Here is a 19,026-nt window from a genome sequence, read left to right as displayed (position 1 = left end):
ATGGGGGGAAATGAAGAGGAGGCCACCCTGGGTGGTTCAGGTAGATTCAGTCTAGGGGCTTTGGCTGCAAGCGTGGCTTCTTTAGCACTCATTTTATCACAAAGGGCCTCATCATGAGTTGGGTGGTATCCCGCTGGTATTCCCGCCGGGTTACTGCCCGTTCTAATAGCGCTACCGCCAACCGGTCCGGCACTATTAGCGCCAGATAACGGGTTTGGCAGAACGGTCCTTCCGCATTGGGCCCATTCGGGAATTCTCCATTCCCCATTGGACCCAATGGGGAATTTCCGGCGCGATTAGCGTCGGCGGTATTACTGTGCAGTAATAGCACATGAAATCAGCAAAATCCCAGCAGATTTCCCACCAACTCAGAGCTGGGGGTAAATACTGCCAAACCTGTGATTTGGCAGACACTTAAATGCAGCGGTAATAGCGTTACCGCCACATTTAAGGGTTACCGCCCAACTCTTGATGACCCCGAAAGTGTTTCAATTTTGTGTCATAGAGAGTTGTGTATTGTAATGCACCAGGCTTTATCCATTTGCCTGTTGGGAGCGATGAGGATAGGGGACTTGAGTTCTCTCAAAATGGAGAAAAGATTTTTAGTGTTAGAACCTACATTGGAAATTCGCACATTGTAAGACTCTGCTTTGAGGGTAATTATCGCTGACTTGTAAGAGCAGGAGGCAATGGCAAGGGATTTGCAGTTACTGGAGGTAGGATGCTTTCTGTACAGGTGTTCCAGGGCTCTTTTGCTCCTTTGTAGTGTGACATGGTCATCCATAAAACAGGTGTTGTTGAGTTTGTGGGGCTTAGGGGATTTGCTAACGAGAGGGCAATGAAAGTCCATGGTGTGGTGTAGGCAACCGTGGTACTATCTAAGTCATGTGGGCTCTTGTTGGTGAATAAAGGAGAGGAATTGAGTGATGCCAGGAGGGTTTGTTTCAGTAGTTTGTGTGTCAGTTTGCGGGTGATTCGGACATATACAGGGTTCAGTGCAGGTGAGCAAGCGATGTGCGGTATGGCAAGGCTGACGTTTAAACAAAATGAGGAAGTGGTCAGACCAAGATATCTCACTGATGGTTTTGATGTCAATGGTTACATTAGCTCTAAGGACACAGTCCAGGATTCATCCTTTGTCATGGGTAGGTTAGTTTATCATTTGGCTGAAATTCATGTCATCTTGGTCTTATGCTATGGCAGAGACTTTGGTGTCTGATGGGTCATTGAAACCTAGATTAAGGTCACCTAGGATGATGAATTTGGTCGTAAGATTCATGTGTGGCATGATCAGGAGGGGATGTGAAGGTCAGGGTGAGTGGGTCCGTTGGGTTGGCGATAGAGCATGATCAGGTTGTGCGTGCTTTGAGGGTTAGTGTCAGGGACGTCATTTAGGGGTCGTCAGAGGCAGCAACTGCAACCTGTGAGGTCTCCCTTGCAACCTCTAAAAACAAAAAAGGTTTTTTTTGTTTCTTTATTTTTGTAATGCAAGCTCCCGGGCTGTGGCCAGCACCGTGTAGCTCTTTACTTCTGGTGTGTCTGGCTTTCTTGTTCAGGCCCCTTAAAAAAAAGAAGAAAAATAAGAACAGGAGTGCCACAAGTCTAACACTTTCAGCACTAACCCTAAATAAGAAAGAATAGGAATACCAAATAATGTGTCTTTCTGGAATTCTATACAATAATTCTTAGACTCATTAAAGGTGTATTTCAGGCACACTTCAGGGGATGAGTCACCGATTTAGTATGTTCTTAAACACCTCAACTCAGCCTTTCATCCTTCTGAGGTCGATAAATGAGTACCAACACAGGTTGGGTGATATTGGGTGTATATTCTTTCTATATAAAACGCTTTAGCGTAAGTGCTATATAATAAAACATCATTAACATTTGGTCATGGACGTCTGCTTGCATTCACAGTAATTTGGTAATATGGGCCTATACACACTGATCTTAACGATACATATGGCGATCCCTTCTTGTATGAAATGTACATCACATTATAGTGATATCGTAACCATATTTTTCGTAGTGTACAATGCTATGTGATTCCACTTCCTGTTTTGTCAATGGGTGAAAGGTCGTGTTCCATCGCTTCCCGCGATATCACTTCGGGTTGGAGTAAAATGACATCAGTTCCTGTGATGTCATCAGGGGTCAAGGGCTGTGTGATGTCACTTCTGCTAGCCCTGGCATTTTGGTGAAATGACGTCCCTGATTAGTGGTGAGCTTGAGTAGGAGCATTTGAAATCCCTGGGTGGTGGGAATAGGTGAGGATCTAATCTTTAATGAGGACTTGGCTGTCAGTGCAACAATGCTTTACTATTTCAAAGAGGGCTTTGCTCCTTTTATAGGCTGCTGCATTGCTGTTGGAGCAGTAAGCAGCTTTAAGTACCCAAGCTCTGTATCGAGTAAGTTTTAAACGAAGTTGGACAAGAAGAGTACTATCATTTAACTGTAGGGTTCTCATGGGAATTTTGGTGTGAAGGCAATCCTTCAAGTATTGAGGGGGAGTACCCACAATACATTTTTGTGTCAGTGAAAGTACTTTATGCAGAATTTGGTGTTCCACTGGCAACCAATGCAGCGAACGCTGCAGTGTGGTTAAATGATCCCTTTTTCTTATGCCGTGAGTGATCCTTACAGCACCATTTTGCGGGATCTGCAACTTCTTCAAATTGCCTTTGGACATGAGAGCAAGTATGCTGTTGCGGTAATCTAACATTGAATGGATCAAAGTGGGGACCAGTGAAGCTCTGTTTTCCCATGTAAGATACAGACTGATCTGATGCAAAAGTCTGTTGATGTAAATACAAGAGGAACTAATTCACTCGACATGTTTAGAAATATTAACTGAGAGTCAAAATAGACGCCCAGAGTTTTTACGTGGGAGGCAAACTGAATGGCACATCCAGAGATAGCAAATTGATCATATCAGGAATCAAGTTCTTTAAACCTTGATCTGGATCCAACAATGAGAAGCTTGGTTTTGCCCTCACTAAGTACTAAGGAGTTGCAAGCCATCCAGGCCTGCACAGTGGAGTAGATCCTACTAATTGCGTTTGAGTCATGTTCGTAGTCACCTGTCAATTCAAGTACAATTTGAGAATCATCGGTGTAATTGGTGTATGTTACGCCGATGTTATTTAATAAATCAAAAAGAGACCTCATGTAGATATTAAATAGCTTTGGAGAAAGAGAAAGACACAATCCAGAGTCACCGGGCAGGCCTGAGAATCAGACAAGGCCACTCTCACCGACCTTGGCCCAAGAAAGGACTTGATCCAGGCAGCTGGCTCCTCTGAACACTTGGCCACATCGACCAATCGTCTTACCAAGAGCGAGTGTTATACAAGGTCGTCTACGAGGTTGAAGGCCGCAGATAAATCGAACAATAGAAATAATGCAGTGTGGCTGCATCGATAATTTTGCCCATGTTAGATATCAGGTCCCTGTTGTGCAGTGGTTTCACATTCACAAATTATGTATGAACTGCTTCATTGTGGAAATGCGATCGTCACAACATAATAGTTATGCATACATAGATAGGGGGATGGGACATGAAGTGGAATGACAAGCGGGAAAGGGGGTGGGAGGAGCAGGAGGAAGAAGATTACCACTCCATTATAATAAAGAAGAAACTGATTATATGGCATGGTGGAACTGTCACAACCAAACAGCCCACTATAACATTCATGAAGATGAAACCACATAGAACTGTTATCCCCATATTGAATAAAGGACAAAGAGGACAAGACATAGCATAGCACATGCTGTTGCGTAATGATTCCATCAGAAGTGGTACTCCCAGCTGTTGTAAGTTCAATAGACAAACTGCATCCAGTCCGTGTTTCATTTTATGTTATAAAAATAAAATAAAAAACTGTTTACCAAAAATACAAAGTTGGCTTCAAACAATAGTTATGATAATGGGCACAATTTCAGAAGGTTGCGGTGTAGGTAACAGAGGTCCTCATTGTCCCCGATTGTGTCCAGTGCTTTACATCATGCTCACAAAGGAGTGCAATAAATGCAGCACACGATGCACACTAGGGACTGTGACGAATCCGGGGCGGGGAATTCGTCACTTCCTCCCTAGAGGGAGCCACCCCCTTATAGGCTAGAGAGTTGAGCCTGCTCAGCAAAAACTTGCCTAGGCGTTTGGGAAAGTGGGACCTCACTTGGAGTGGCTCTCCTATATGGGACAAGGACTCCCATTCCCATATGGAACTTCCCATACAACATGTACTTTCTGCCTACATGGGAGTTAATAGACAGGACGGCAATCTCTCAGTGTTTGGTACAAGGAAAGGCTGAATCCCCTACCTGTTGGACCACCTGTCGTGAAGAACCAGAGACGTCTATATGGGAGGGCAAAAGGGGCACTTGCCCTCGGACCCAACCTTGGAGGGCGCCCTTCAAGGCTGCCTGATCTAAAGAATTCAGTTTTCATTGATTACAAAACATAAATGGCACACATCAGGATATTGTATGGCATGCTGCTGGGGCCAAACCTAATGCCTGCCCGCTGTTGACAGTTACATTCTTCTCTGATTAATTCATCCTGTAATGCTTTCTGTGTTCACTGTGGTATGCACAGTTTGTGCATTCACCATGGTACCACTCCCGTAGCATTCTGACATTTCTGTGGGGATCACATTGATCTTCTGCAATAGCCAAAGTTCTAATTCATATTGATACATTCGATAGCTGGGATGATTCAGAAGATAGCTCAGTGTGTTAAACACTCATGACAGAAATCTGTGTTCGTATGCAAGATTACAAAACAAAGTTCCAGCAAGGCAAATTCAGCCTTTGCTATGTCTGAGGTTGATAACCTGCATATATAAGTACTTTGTTTTGTTGCACATCAGGTGCTTTTATCAACAATATACCTGCACCAGAAAGCAGTCACTATAAAGTCAAACATAGCGTCAACGGTGAAAGTCTAGAAATTGGTTTCTTCAGACGGATGGTTGTAAAAGCGAGGCTGCCACCCCTACTGATGAGCATAAAGTGTTAGTCTGGTGATGTGATTAGCTAATCAAATTCAAGACTGTGCAACCAAGGCCTTCATTATCGTGTTCTGGCTTTCCCAGTAGACGTTACAGTGACCCTGGACAGATCATCCTATATCACTGACCGTACTGTGATGTGTTCTGTGAAAAGGTTTACCTTCTCACATGCTGGCGGCATTGCTTAAGCCATTACTTTCTTTCTATATAGGCCATTTGAGTGGAAGCGGTTCTAGACAGAAGAACGTGGACCAGATATTGCAGGCCTCTGGCAAGACTATTTAAGGTCTTCTCATTTGACACAAAAAACTGCTTTTTTACACAATTCAAAGGTTTATCTGCATGTTTATAAATAAAAATGTCATAAGCCTTTGATTTGGGCATATTTAAAGAGCTTTAAAATACAAAAGAGAATACAAGATTAAATATTTTAAGATCACATCAGTTAGAATGCTGGTACTTAGATACCTCCCTTAATGATGGAAACAAAGAGGCTAGAGGCATCCCCATTTTGCATAATATGCTTCTACAACTTTTGTGTTTAAAAATTGTCATTTTGGGTTCTTTGATTTGTGTACGTTCCAAGCCATTTCTATAAAACTGGATTTGTTTTTTCATAATAACTGGAAAATAACTGGAAAATAAAGTTGCAAAGTGCAGAAATTGCAGAATGGCTGAAAATCCCAGCATCACTACTTAACCAATGTGTGATCCCAATCTAATGTAATCTCGTATTACCTAACCTGTCAAAATGACTAGTCCCTAAACCTTTCAAAAGTATCAAGGACCCTAGAGTGGATGACTCCCTGACGTGAGAGCATGTACTAGGGGAGGAGCCGCACAGCGCTGTGGAGCCAAAGGCACTAGCGAAGCGAGAGAACGCCAGAGAGGGACGCGATATGTGCCTGGAAGAGGCATGCAAGGCCGGAGGAGCAGAAGAGACTACAGGGCATGACCACGTATCGGACAAAGGATGACGAGTCCCGAGTAGACTGGAGCAGGAGACCTTCCACTCTCAAGCTGAGAGCCAGAGAGGAACAGGAGAGAGGCGAGGCCCACCGAAGGGGAAGATGGCCCACTTCCAATTACAAGGCGCAGCGAACAAAACAGGAGGCCACTGCCGCTACTGTGACTGACCCACCCTGGAGCAAGGACCGCCACACCACAGGTACGCGGGATACCCAGATGAACGGGTGAAAGAGGAGAGGGGAAGAAGACCCTAACCTCAAGAGAGACACACAGAGAACCAAAGAGCGAGAGAAAGCTCGGGCAGACATGGGGTGGTGGGAGCCTGAGAAACCAGATCGGATCACCACCCAAAAAGGTTAAAGGGACCCGAGAGAACCAGAGGGAGTTGAAAGCCCTGAATGGTCACAAAACACTGTTGAACACAATGGAATAGTGGGTCAGGAGACCCCAATCGGCTTAAAGGGGGAGTACCAAGAGAGCGAGCGGGAAATAATGCGGTGACACCTGAAACCCAGAGGAAACTGGTTGAAGTGTGGAATGAACGGGCAAGTGTTGGAAGGAGATCAGGGAAATATCCCTCCACATAAAGAAGACTGGCTTTGTTGTAATTTGAAGAACGTGAGATTAGTACATTCTTTTGGAAACTTTACGGAACTTTGTGATAAAACTGACAAGAACGGTTTTGCCTTGAAAGGGACTTTTGGTTAAAAATAGTATCGGATCAAGATCCATGATGGAGCCCTAGAAAGACTGAGAAGCCCCCATGGACAACAGAGAGTGCAAGACACTCTACATCTTTCTGTTATGTTTTGATAAGTGATAGTGCCAATTTAGTTAATAGGTTTGCACGGAGGACTATTTTTGTTTTGGACTTTAGAGCACCTTAGTTTAGTTTGTATAGGAAGGAAAAACCCTTTAGCAATAAGGACAGTAAGACATTTTTCCTTTTAATTTCAATTAAACTGAGTATCCTCTGGGCCAAGTCCTTCCGCTGTCTTGCCAGTGGATGTAGACACCTTTGGAACAAATGGAGTCAGTGTCTGATGAAGGGCAGTTCCTACTCCTCCTTGTCAATTACCTTACATCATGAAGGCAAGCCAGCCCCAGCAGACCGGCCTCCCTTTCACAGTTTAATGATCATTTCATAAACTCCCCTTGCATTGTGAACGCATCATGAAAAGGCCTTCATCTCACCTATAATTCCCAGTGTCATCCATGAAAGCAGAAACCGCAGGCCCGTGGATTACTATCAGTGTAAGTGTAAGAAAATTATTAATTTCAATAAACAATACCGGTAATAAACCGAACAATAACCAAATCATCCCTCGTGTTTGTCATAGTCCTGACATTATGAGGATCAATCGAGTTTTTTATTCCAGAAATTCAAACATAGAGGCCGAAATGTCAGTAAAAGGTGTGCACTTTCTTATGTTACGATGTTAAATTTATATATATATTTTTTTTGGTGAACGGCTGCGGGGGACACCCCCACAACAATATAGTGAGCAAGGGTGTGGGGTACAACCCCGCAGCCCCCGCCACTGAATGGGGGAGTCAAACTTTTCAGTCGTTCAGTATTTTCGAACGGCCGAAATTCGGCCAAATCTCCCATTCGGTCATTTTGGATGATTCCTCATAAATAACTCATTACATATATGTATCCTTCAATGTTTTTTGCCCCTGATAGTATCCGCTACAACATCACCCCCTAGTGGCACTGGCACTGGGGGCACCATGAAATGTTCTCACTCTCCTCGAGCCCAGTTAATGCCTCCGCACCTCAGGTAGACGATTCTTCATCTAAGCCAAAGAAAAGCCTTGTGGGTAGGACTGCGCAGGTTCACCAAGCAGATACTATGCGGTTGTGCAGCGTTAGGTGCATCACTGAGTGGCCCTTCCCCCACAGCTGCTTTCTTAAGGTGTTCGCTCAGAAAGTGTGATTGCTGCCCTTGGTACATGCCAGCCACTCCCAAGTTGGCTGGGGTAGGACGGCAACTGCGGGGGGTCCAATGGCAGCGTGAAGACTGGTAGGATAAAGGAAAGGAGATTCCATAAGACAGAGGAGGGCAGTGAGGTGGCAAAGCAGCTTGTGGAGACGCCAGCCTCGGGCGACCCCTGTGTATAACAGGAAGGGCAGGCGATGAGAGGGAAGCGCCGCCCCAAGTTCCCACCGGTTGACCCCCTTGGGAAGTAGACACCCAGGCCGTGGCAGCCTCCAGGGTGTCTGGAGAGCCTTCACACATGCCCCTGGACAAGGTAGGGCAAGCGCGGTAATGCCAGCCAGTGCAGTGAGCTGGCGCCGAGCTGCCTTGCACGAAACGTGTGGTCAACCGATGAGGCACTGCTCCCGGATCGCAAACCCAGGGCGGACCGAGAGGGAGGAGTTGGGAGCCAGCGTGGTCTATCAGCAGGGGCGGGCTCGGAAGGGAGACAAGGTGGCAAATGCCACCCAGGCTGTCAGGGGTACTAGAGCTGCTAAATCTAAAAGAAAAAATGACAAAATTATTTAGAATCTACCCTGCCTCAAAGGAATCAAGTGTTGCAAGATCTGCTCGTCTTCTGTGTAAATGGGAGGCGGCACGTGACTACGGTGCTTTAAGTGGGGTGGTAAATTGAGTATCGTTAGTGGGAGAGGCCTAACTACGAGTGCTTAGGCCACCACCCCTAACAAGAGCCCCACCCTTGCATTCAAGGAGCTGTGGTTAAAGGAATGCCTGCGTGTGTCGCTAACCCTTCCAGGCAACCCTTTAACCACACAGCTATTTGAATGCAATGGGCCTCCTGCTGCGTGATGTTTCTTTATTCTCAAACAGGAGTAGGGCTGTGTTGGCCAGCCTCTCCTTTTGTTTATGAGTAAACAGCTAACACGCAGTGGAAGCCCTTTAACTAAGCACGGTTAATGGGCTTCCTGCTGAACGCTCTTTACTCAGGAACAAAAGGAGAGGCTGGCCAACCCAGCCCTCCTCCTGTTTCTGAATAAATAGATATCACGCAGCAGGTTTAGCCAAAGAGCTGCTCGGTTACACAGCTGACTGTGGAATTAAGTGTTGCAAGGTTTGCTCATCTTCTGTGTAAATGGGCTGCGGCACTCGTCGCCAGTGCTTTAAGTGGGGTGGTAAAATGAGGGGGGTCTTGTTAGGGGATGAGGTCTAACTACGAGTGCTTGGGCCACACACCCCAGCAATAGTCCCACCCTTGTATTCAAGGAGCATTGGTTAAAGGAATGCCTGCAGGTGTCACTGACCCTCCCAGGCAACCCTTTAACCACATGGCTCCTTGAATGCAATGGGCTGCTTGCTGTATGATGTCTCTTTATTCCGAAACAGGAGGAGGGCTGGGTTGGCCATCCTCTCCTTTTGTTTCGAGTAAAGAGCTCATACACAGTGGAATCCCTTTAACAAGCATCGTTAATGGGCTTCCTGCTGCATGTTAGCTCTTTACTCAGAAACAAAAGGAGAGGCTGGCCAACCAAACCCTCCTCCTGTTACTGAATAAGGAGATATCAGGCAGCGGGTTTAGCCGAGGCGCTGTTCGGTTTTAAGGCTGACTTCAGGTATCAGCATTTCGGATTAGAAAAAAAATAAATGCCTTTTCTTTTTTCTAGTCCAACATTCTGACACCTGCAGGCAGCCGTGTATCCAGTAGTTCTCGGCTAAATGGCTGCCAGACATGTCAGCGCGGCTGGTGCTAGTCGGGTTGAGCTCATCTCAGAGACTGCTGGGGCTTGGCCTGGTTAGCCCCAGCCCACTTAAAGCCTTGTTTGTCTCGATTCTAGCACTGTTGTAGATGTGCATTGGTGGCTTCCAAACATGGGCTTGGACGGTGAGTGAGAAAGAGGAAGAAGCCGCAGGTGTACGTTCATACCGCCAATCTGCAATGTACGCAGTTAAAGGACAGATTCTATGATGTAATCTTGGCACCACTGAGGACCATACACCATTGTTCTGTCAGAAATCCCCAGCAGCTTATCTCAACTTCCGCATTCCAAGTAGTAAAGGGTCCATATCTTTGTAGAGTTTGTCCTTGGTTTCGTTCTGTAAGAATATTTCCCCTATGTTCTAGTGAATTTCTTGATCCCTGGTCAGTTTATTGCCAAAGGAGTTTAATGGTACCTTGAATAGCGCCCATGGATCTTCCTGTAGTATGGGGGTTATAGGCGGCTGTTGCTTTGCTTGTGGTACTCACTTTTGGGTACAGTTGAAAAACACACTCAGAAAGATGTAACATATGGAGCATTCATTATTATTGGTTATAAACTAAGTGGGTCATTTAGAGTTGGGCAGATTGTTTTTAGGAAATACGGCCAGAAAAAGTAACCACCTCCGACTCTGGCATTTCAGAACAACCACCCAATTCAGAGTTTACCACCAGCAGAGAGGGTATTTCTGGGACACATCCGGAGGCATTTCAAAAATGCATCTGCCAGTTCCAACATAAAAGTTTTTTTTTTCTTTTTTTGCCAACCATTTCCGGTGGAAAGGGTTTATATGCAGTATTGGCTCATACCACTACGGTACATTTTTCCTACTCAATACTGGCAATTCTGAAACTTATGTGCATGTATAAGGTGGAGAGAGGTGGCATGTGAGACTCCCACCTTTTCAACTTTTTAGCATGGCCATTTGTAAAAATGTCTTTTCATTGTATTGAAGGGAACCACCCTTGCTTCCCTTACGTACAGTAAAAAAAAGCTCCTGCAAAGATTTGGGGCGGATTTGATTTTTTTACCTTTCTACCGCTAAGGTGGAGGAAAAATAGCCAGATTTTCAGCAGAATATCAGCCAAAATACCACCACTGCTATTCCCATGGAATATCACTGCTGGTAGGTGATCAAATCATGAATTGACTGGATGGCAAAATTGGCGGAATTTGCCAAATACCATTAATTATACCGTTACCATCAAACTCTGAATTCACCCTTAAAACTGTGATCATTTTTCAGAAGACTTGTACGTGACCAACAAAAGACACACATAACAAATCTATGAGATATTCACATATAGATAAATAGACACATGAACACACATACAAATACTTCACACAGTCACAAATACAATCAAACACATCACTGCAGTCACACATCAGAAACATACACACACGCATTCACACTTCACCTTCCTTGAGAACACAAATAAATAGCTCAATCTTACTCCGTCTCCATAACCCTATTAGATTTGGACTGCCCTCACAGTTCCCCCGATTCTATACATTTAAATATGCCAGTTACCAGCAGAACCAGTGGCGCCCCCAGACATTTTTCATAGGGGTGGCCTGATGAGGTCACTGCCGTGACCCCCCTTGGCCACCCCTTGGTGGCACCTCTCCCGGTGGGGGGGACAGCCTTCATATAAGGGTGGCCGTGGGTGGCCGTGGCCCCCCTTGGCCACCCCTTGTTGGTGCCACTCTGCCGACCACAGTTTATTGTAGTGTCTGGTAGAGGCTGACTAAGCAAATCAAGGTGCTCTACTGTGTACGTACGAGCCAGGGAAAAGAAAGGTGGTGAGGGGCAAGGAATGGGCTTCATGTGATGGGCAGTTGAAGAGGGAGTGTGACAAGGAATCTGTGACTGAGCAATATGGCAAGGGGAGGAGGTGTGAGCATGGTAAGGGGAGGGTATTGAGTCAAGAGGTAAGGGAAACAGAGGTCTGAAAGTTCATTATAAGCAGGGAGAGGTGAAGGGGCATTGAGGATGCAGAGCAAGGTACACCAGAGGATGATGAGTAAGGAAACTATGGTAAATGTGGAAAGGGAGGTGGCTGCTGCTAACATCTATGCCTGACCTGTAGGCCACTCTACCCAATCATGGGATTGGCTCAACCCATTTCTTGTTTTCTGATGAAGTGATGCATACTTGATTTATGAACATGTTTCAATTAAGATGTATGTTATATTCTATCAGGTTGCTTTATCATGGGCCTTGGTGCTTTGAAAGCCAGAGAGTACTAGTGTAGCCCCTAAATAACAACTTTGCAGAAAGTGTTTGGTTAATTCTATTATTGAAGATGTAGATGCTCTCTAAATTGGAAACTGTGGAACCAGGAAGCCAAGTCTCAAATCCCTGCCTTACATTCTTGACACATTATATGATCCTTAGCTAATCACTTTTCATCACTGTGCCTTATTTTCCTTAACTATTGATAAGGAAAGTCTCACAGATATGGGTTTATAATCTTTATATACTGCACAAATCATAATATTAACCATTTCTATAATGTAAACTAGTGTTGAGGCAGGATGTCAGTTTAGGGTCTTATGTTGGGGGAGGTGGGTAGACAGGGTGCTGGGTACATGTTTTCTGTTGTGGGGATGCAGAAAGTGAGGTATAGGTATTTTGCTGTCACAGCTTGTGTTTGGCTCTTAGAGCAAATCAGACCCCTGGATCCTCAACCACCTTTCTCTAACGATGAATTCTCTAGTGGGGGGGGGGGTAGAATGGGAGGTTATGTAGCTGTTGCAGCAGTTGCAGCTGTGTGAAATTTCAAACTGAGACACAGGAAATCTTGAGTTCAAATCCCGGCTTTCCATATCACCAAATTATATTATTCTGGTGAAATGATTTTACTATCTTTGTTATGTGGGGGAGGTTCCCTATGGCCCAGGTCTTTAAGAAACTACAATCATTACTGAAATTTATGTTGCATAAAAGGAAAGTAATGTCAATAATGTGTAGTATGTATACTGTATATACTTGTGAATGTGTGGGGTGTAGGTCAGATTGGTATTAAGTTTTGTTCTGGAAGTTGGAGTCCACTGCCTTGTGTGCTTGGGACATTGCACCATGGGCCAGAAAAGTGTGCTTGCCCCTCAGGCTAAAAGTAGCTAGTCCTTCCCTTTCCATGCAGAGGGAAGTTCCAGGCCACTGCATCATCCGAGCAACATAGGTAGAGGTGCACCCTGGCCGTGTGAGAAGACCAGTCAAGGGATGCCCAGGGACCATCCTGAAGCCCTGGAAACCCAGACCATTATAGAGGTGGCAGCGGCCCAAGAGGTGAGCTGAACAGTGCTCTCCTTAAGGTCGTGGAGCGGTAGAATTCAGACGCAGCAGGACACGCCCTGCATTTGGACAAAACTTCCGGCAAGGCGCTGGTGATCTTAATCGAATCCAGTGATTGTGCTTGGCTGGAACCAACACAGAGGGTTCATGGTGCAGATCTCCAAGCCAAGCCAACATGTATTCACTGGCAACGGGCCCCAATGTGATACCCTTCATACACAAGTGTAACTGTGGCTGTCGGCAGCAGCCTGTAGTTTTGTCATTATGCATATAACATCTTGAAGGTTATGGTGTACTTTTAATAGCTATTCTAGGGCCCTTTTTCTGAGTTGTGAAGTCAGGTAAACTGAACAGTACTATGTGAAATGGCAACCGTGTGATGCCAAGGCAGTTTAAAGTTTACCCAGGTGTTCTGTGACCTTTTGGGGCTATTGGATTAGCTCAGGAGGTAGGGGGACAGATCACCGACCTAATGTAGTTGTGTAAACTAAGGTATATAGTCAATGTAGGGCCACCTGTGGGTTACACATCCGCTGCAGCTGGATTCTATGCTCCCTTTTCGAGCAGGTAGAAGGGGGCCAGAGGTGAGGTATGGAGTTGTGGTCATTCTGGTTGGCCAAGGGTGAGGCATGTATGCCATCCTGTTTGGTGGCCATGCCAGTGAAAGTGCCACTGTGTAATGCATCCAATTGGCAGAATTTTGTCAAAGGGTTTCAATGTCAGTGCCAAAATCCAATAGAGATCCCCTCCTGGCAAAATGTCCTCCTGGTGCCATGTGCTTTATTTCTGCCTAAGGACTCCGGTGCCAGCCACTCCTGTTAATAACAACTTTTCATTGCAGGTTGCTGGATCTATAGATGCCCTTGTCAGCCGGTCTGGGGAGGGGGTAGGTACTTAAGTGTCCCCTCTCTAGCCTTTTGGTAAGGTTCTGCGAGTGGGCCAAAAGGAAAATATCCTGGCTACAATTGGTTAGCTCTTGTTTATGGAAAGCAAAAAGAGATGGAAGAACATAGCGGGGCTAACCCCTACCGTGGCCCCCATGCCCAGTAATACATCATATACATTGTCCATACATAATGAGATGAGACCGAGACCTTCTTCTGATTTGAAAAACATATTTGCATTTTATTGGAAAACACATGGTCGCTTTCTTAGAGTCATCCTAACGGACGGTCCTAGCCCTGCTCATGCCATATGTATGCCTGACCAAAAAACATCCTTTCCCTGGTGGCTCTGCCAATCCTGTGTTACATAGTCCCATTCAAAACCTGTGAGCCCTTCCCACTTTGTTTTTCCGCTCTTGCGAGAATGGCCAGCCCGGGTATCCGACTGCCAGTTCAGTCGCTCCCATTTTAGTCAATGGGGCTAACAAGGCCACTATATCAGTTGTTGAGGAGTCCCAACCATCCCTAGTGGTATCAGTGGCCATCTCTGCCAACCTGGCTAATGCAGCGAGTGGTTATTGCCCCTCTAGCGCCCCCTGTGTGGGCTGGTGCATCTGCTTTCTCTGTGGCGCTTGCCACCTTACAGAACATGCTACCTGCAGGCATACAAAACCTAAGAATGACCTCACTTTCAGGGTAGCATCTGAAACTTTACTTTTCACATAATGTTCTCCCTCTCACATAGTCCCTGTGTGACTATCCAGGCTCTGGTATCTCTATGAAGACGCTCATTTTGCAAATAAGTGCTTTCATTTGTCATTACTAATGTGGAGACATCAGTGGGACATGAACCTAGGGATGCTTTGAGGAATAGGGTTGCTGGCATGGCTACGTCAAAAGACTGGGCCTCTTGTCTTAAGTATCTCAGACCTTAAAATTATTCCAAGGGTTAAGATAGATCAGTGGTGCACCTAGAATGACAGGGACTGTATACTGGTGGGTTGGTTTGTCCACCTGTATTGACTCGTCGAGAGTATCATCTGACTTGAAGATACAACATAACAGTGTGGCTCTGGAAATTAGCCAGAGGGCAAATGCAATACCAAAGATTATGGCATCCAATCAGCTGGCCTCTATGCTGCCTCTTTTTCTTCTGAAGATTACGGGCCGAAGAGGGGCCCAAGGAGGTCCGTCCTAAGCATGCAAGAATGGGACATCCTAAGTCACCTTCGGATTCGGACCTTGAAGTGGAAGCGGAAGCAATCACCTGCCACTTTTTCTGTGCTGTCTCCAACTTTGTGTAGGTTGCATCAGTCGGCGTTCCTTCGTCAGAAGTCGCACGCAGACTCACAGAGAAAATGGATGCTAGGGAGTCGCTCCAAAGAGCATACGCGTGCTCAGTGGCAAATAAGTTCAGCATATACACCCTTCCAAAATCTTTATTGTCAATTCATCAAATGCTTCCACGCCCATAAGAATCCTTTAAGGATTTACTGGTGAAGCGGAATGCTTGCAGCAATTAGTATTGCTAAAAGAGACCTTTTTATGAGATGACACTTATGATCACCACCAAAATCTTCACACATTTGCCCCTTAATTTGGATACTTCTGGGTCTGTAGGTTCGGCCAATGCTCCTCAGAGAAGACGGAGCTTGCTTCATAGGTACATCTTCACCTCTTAGGTTCCAGAAAGAAACTCTGTTAAACTATGAATCTAAGCAGGCAATCATTTCCTATGCCAGTTGTTCAAGGATCTAAAGACCTCAGGCACCTGGAGGCGATTGTTAACACACACACTTTAAGTTCAAGAAAGATGGAGCAACACCTGACAGAGCCATGTAAAGCCAAAAGGGTGATGTATATGTTACCCTCTCTACTGATATTATATGATATGGCATTTATAACGCGCCTATACACAAGTGTTTCAAGGCGCGACGAGGAAAGGGAGAGGGAACCGAGGGAAGACAAAGGTAATGATCCTACTAGGCCAGGTGTCATTCAGATCGTGCAAGTGCATAGGAGAGGGGAAGGGGGAAAGTGCTGGGGGAGACGGAGGGGACAGTGCAGAACATGGGATAATAGAATAAATAACAAAAGTAAAGTATGGCCAGCTGGTGGCAAGTGCAAGGGGTAAGTGCAGACAACAGGGATAGGGAGCAAAATGATTTCTACCAAGAGTAGGTTGATGTGATATGCTACTTCTTCTGACAGTGGATTCGGTGCAGCCTCTTAATGGCATAATTAAGAATTTGCTGATATAGGCCATCGCCAAAATATGTCCTTGAGGCTACGACAGCCGAAAGTGACTGAGGTGGATAAAAACAGGCTCAGTGGTGTCAATTCTAAGGGGCAACGGAAAATTGGGATTCCAGAGAAACCCCAAATTGCTCATATCATTCACAGATGCAGGGCGTTCTCCTGTGTTTGAGACACCAACATCCAAAGGATCGAATTCAAGTCAACGGGGGTATTGAATATGCTAAAAGGATTAAAGGATAAAGAGATCAAGTGAAAGATGAAAGACCCTCTATCATGTAACCAATGTATCCTGTGAAAGGATCAGACTTAAAGGGGCAGAGTCAGAAAGTATGCAAGGGAAGAGGGGAGAAATAAAAGGAGAACAGGCATACTAAAAGGTGGGAAATGTGGGTGATTCATGTCTTATCTAGTGCCACTTGGGCACATCATGCAAAAAAAGGGAAACCCAATTTGATCAAAGGTATCCCTCAAATCTCAATATAGCAGATAACCAGTCTTCGGCCTTTGGTTTCTGTTTTCCCTTCTGACCCTCTGAATAACATTCTTGGCAATCAAAAAGGCTCTAAGAAGGAACTCCCTAGAACTTCTGAGCAAACTACACAAAGGTTTGTGAAACCTGAGCAGTACAAGACCACCAGCAGATCTCACTGAGGACTCAACGCCAAATTAAGCTTGAAAAAGAAACTTTTAAATTTAAAAAGCACACACATTTGTTTCGTGTTGGAACATGAATGTAGAGAAATGTGTACACGTCCTGATGTTATGTCGTGATTTGCACCGTGCACTGCTGTCATGGTCTCCGGGTGCTCTGGCGGATGGTGAAAAATGGTGAAAACCGAATCACAAGTGCATCTACATTATCCATACATATTCATTCAGGCATGGCATACTATAGTAGTTCTTAAGCCGCAATTCAAGTGAAATGGACTATTTTAATAGAATGTAACTTCAGGTGTCAGCTTTTCTTTTTTCTAATCCGAAATTCTGACACTTGCAGGTAGCCGTGTAACCGTGCAGCGCACAGCTAAACTGCTGCCTGAGAGGTCTGCGTGGCTGGGTCTAGGCGGGGTGAGCCCCAGCAGGGGCCAGTCTCGGGAGCCCCTCTGTGACAGGCTCCTGGCTCAGGAGCCCATCTTAGAGACTGGTGGGGCTTGGCTACATCTAGCCCTGGCCCACTTAAAGCCCTACCAGTACCACAAAATTCGGCAAAACTGCACATAACATGGTTCTGGAGTGAGCGACGGTGCTATGGCGACCACTGACATCCATCTGCGCCACAACTGGCCGACGGATCCTGTTACACTCCCACAATTGGCTCACAAATTCCAGATGACACTAATTGGAAGTGGTAATCCCCCTGACCCAAACTAGAAAGGGGCTGTCATGTTACGGTTCAGGACCACACAAAGCAACAGAGAAAGTGAGCAGGGCCAATAAGATGTTCGAAAACGCTTCCTTTCAGGGTTGGCATGGGGCATAAAATTGTCTCTGGCACCAATGAAAAAGTGACCCACAGTTCCAAATGGTAATTAATTTCTTTTGTGACAGACTGTTTGAGTAGCACCCAAAGAGGAGACGCTTGATAAAATGTGATGCAAATTGTGCATTTTAAAGAATATTCTGTAACACTGATCAAAACTATTACCCACATGGTGAAGTAACTTATCAAACTGGCCCACATGGGCCAAAAAAGTGCCACACTTTGACCAAAAACACTGGCCTACCCTAGCATTTTGTGTTTTTGGTTCGGGGACTGCCCTATTGCCCTATACGCGACTCCGAGCCTGCTTGCAGTTCGATCATGCAGCCGAACGTCCAATGCGCCCGACTGATTCGACTACAGCGGCCTGATGGGGAGACCTCTAGATTTCCTGAACTAGACTGCGTTTACACAGCAGTTGCCAGTCGGTCTCTGGGTCCAGGCGACCCAGAAGAGCCCCACATACCTGGTATCCTAGGCCCCACTGGGCGGTCGGTCTCGCGGGCGCTGGTGCCGCGGCCTGTGGGTCCAGGCTCTCCTACAGGTGTCTCCCAGACCTTTGCCTCCTGCCCGGTTATTAACGCCTCGCGAGGTTCCTTGCATCCCTCCCAGGCCTGCAATCATTAACCGTGCAAAAGCAGGAAGTTTTGCGGCTTCCTCGTCACAGGCAATAAATACAGGGGCAATGTCCGCGGCAGGGAGGGACCCGCATCTATACGACTAGTGCAATTGTTTAATCACTCACACACCGCATCCTATCTCCCTGGTCACTGTCCTCATCTATAAAGGGCTGTCGCCGTAGACGAGGGACTTCGAGTCGAAGATGGATGCGGAACTAATATACACAGGCGAGCCTTTCCTGTAGAACTACCATAAGACAATAACAGCACCTCGTCCCAAACCAACGGTCTCATCTCACACCAATCTCCACGCAATTTAACTTCATGCATGCAGTGCCATTTGGGGTCACGTCTTCCCCGACCCCACTAATATACCATGTTGAGGTGACGCACATCCAAGACACCATACATCGAAAACTCAGATTCCACTCAAGCAGACCCCTGCGCCGTGCTCAGGCTCGGACTGGATTACACGGCAATAAAGCGCAGGCACAACATGCCAGCGTGGGGCCGTTTTTTGATCAAAGTAAGCCAGTTTTTTGGCCAAAGTGGGCAAGTTTAAGGAGCTACATCACCGTACAACTAGTAGTTGGGACCCCTGCTGTGAAACACATATTCTTTAAAATAAAATGCACAATTTGCAAAACTTTTTTATAAAAAAATACTCACCTTTGGAAACCACTCGGACAGTCTGTCACAAAAGGAAAACATTGCCATTTGCTACCATGAGCTACTTTTTCATTGGTGCGCGAGCCAATTGTATGCCCCAGTGTAACCCTGGCAGTGATGGCACTTTCCACCAGGGAC

The 19,026-nt window shown here is 45.8% G+C and overlaps 1 protein-coding gene across 1 annotated transcript in view; it reads right to left on the bottom strand.

Moving 5' to 3' along the window:
* The window catches only part of CDHR2 (cadherin related family member 2), a 552,802-nt gene extending 534,627 nt beyond the window's left edge, over nucleotides 1-18,175 (bottom strand). Inside the window, exon 1 of the mRNA XM_069651470.1 lies at nucleotides 18,066-18,175. The gene's annotated coding sequence lies outside the window, so the exon portion shown is untranslated. The remainder of the gene's footprint in view (nucleotides 1-18,065) is intronic.
* Nucleotides 18,176-19,026: the final 851 nt, after the last annotated feature.

Source organism: Ambystoma mexicanum, chromosome 3p, assembly GCF_040938575.1.
Source record: "Ambystoma mexicanum isolate Mex_15411 chromosome 3p, UKY_AmexF1_1, whole genome shotgun sequence".
Taxonomy (NCBI): domain Eukaryota; kingdom Metazoa; phylum Chordata; class Amphibia; order Caudata; family Ambystomatidae; genus Ambystoma; species Ambystoma mexicanum.
Note: the sequence above shows the minus strand (reverse complement) of the source record. Positions and strands in the feature narration are given on the sequence as shown.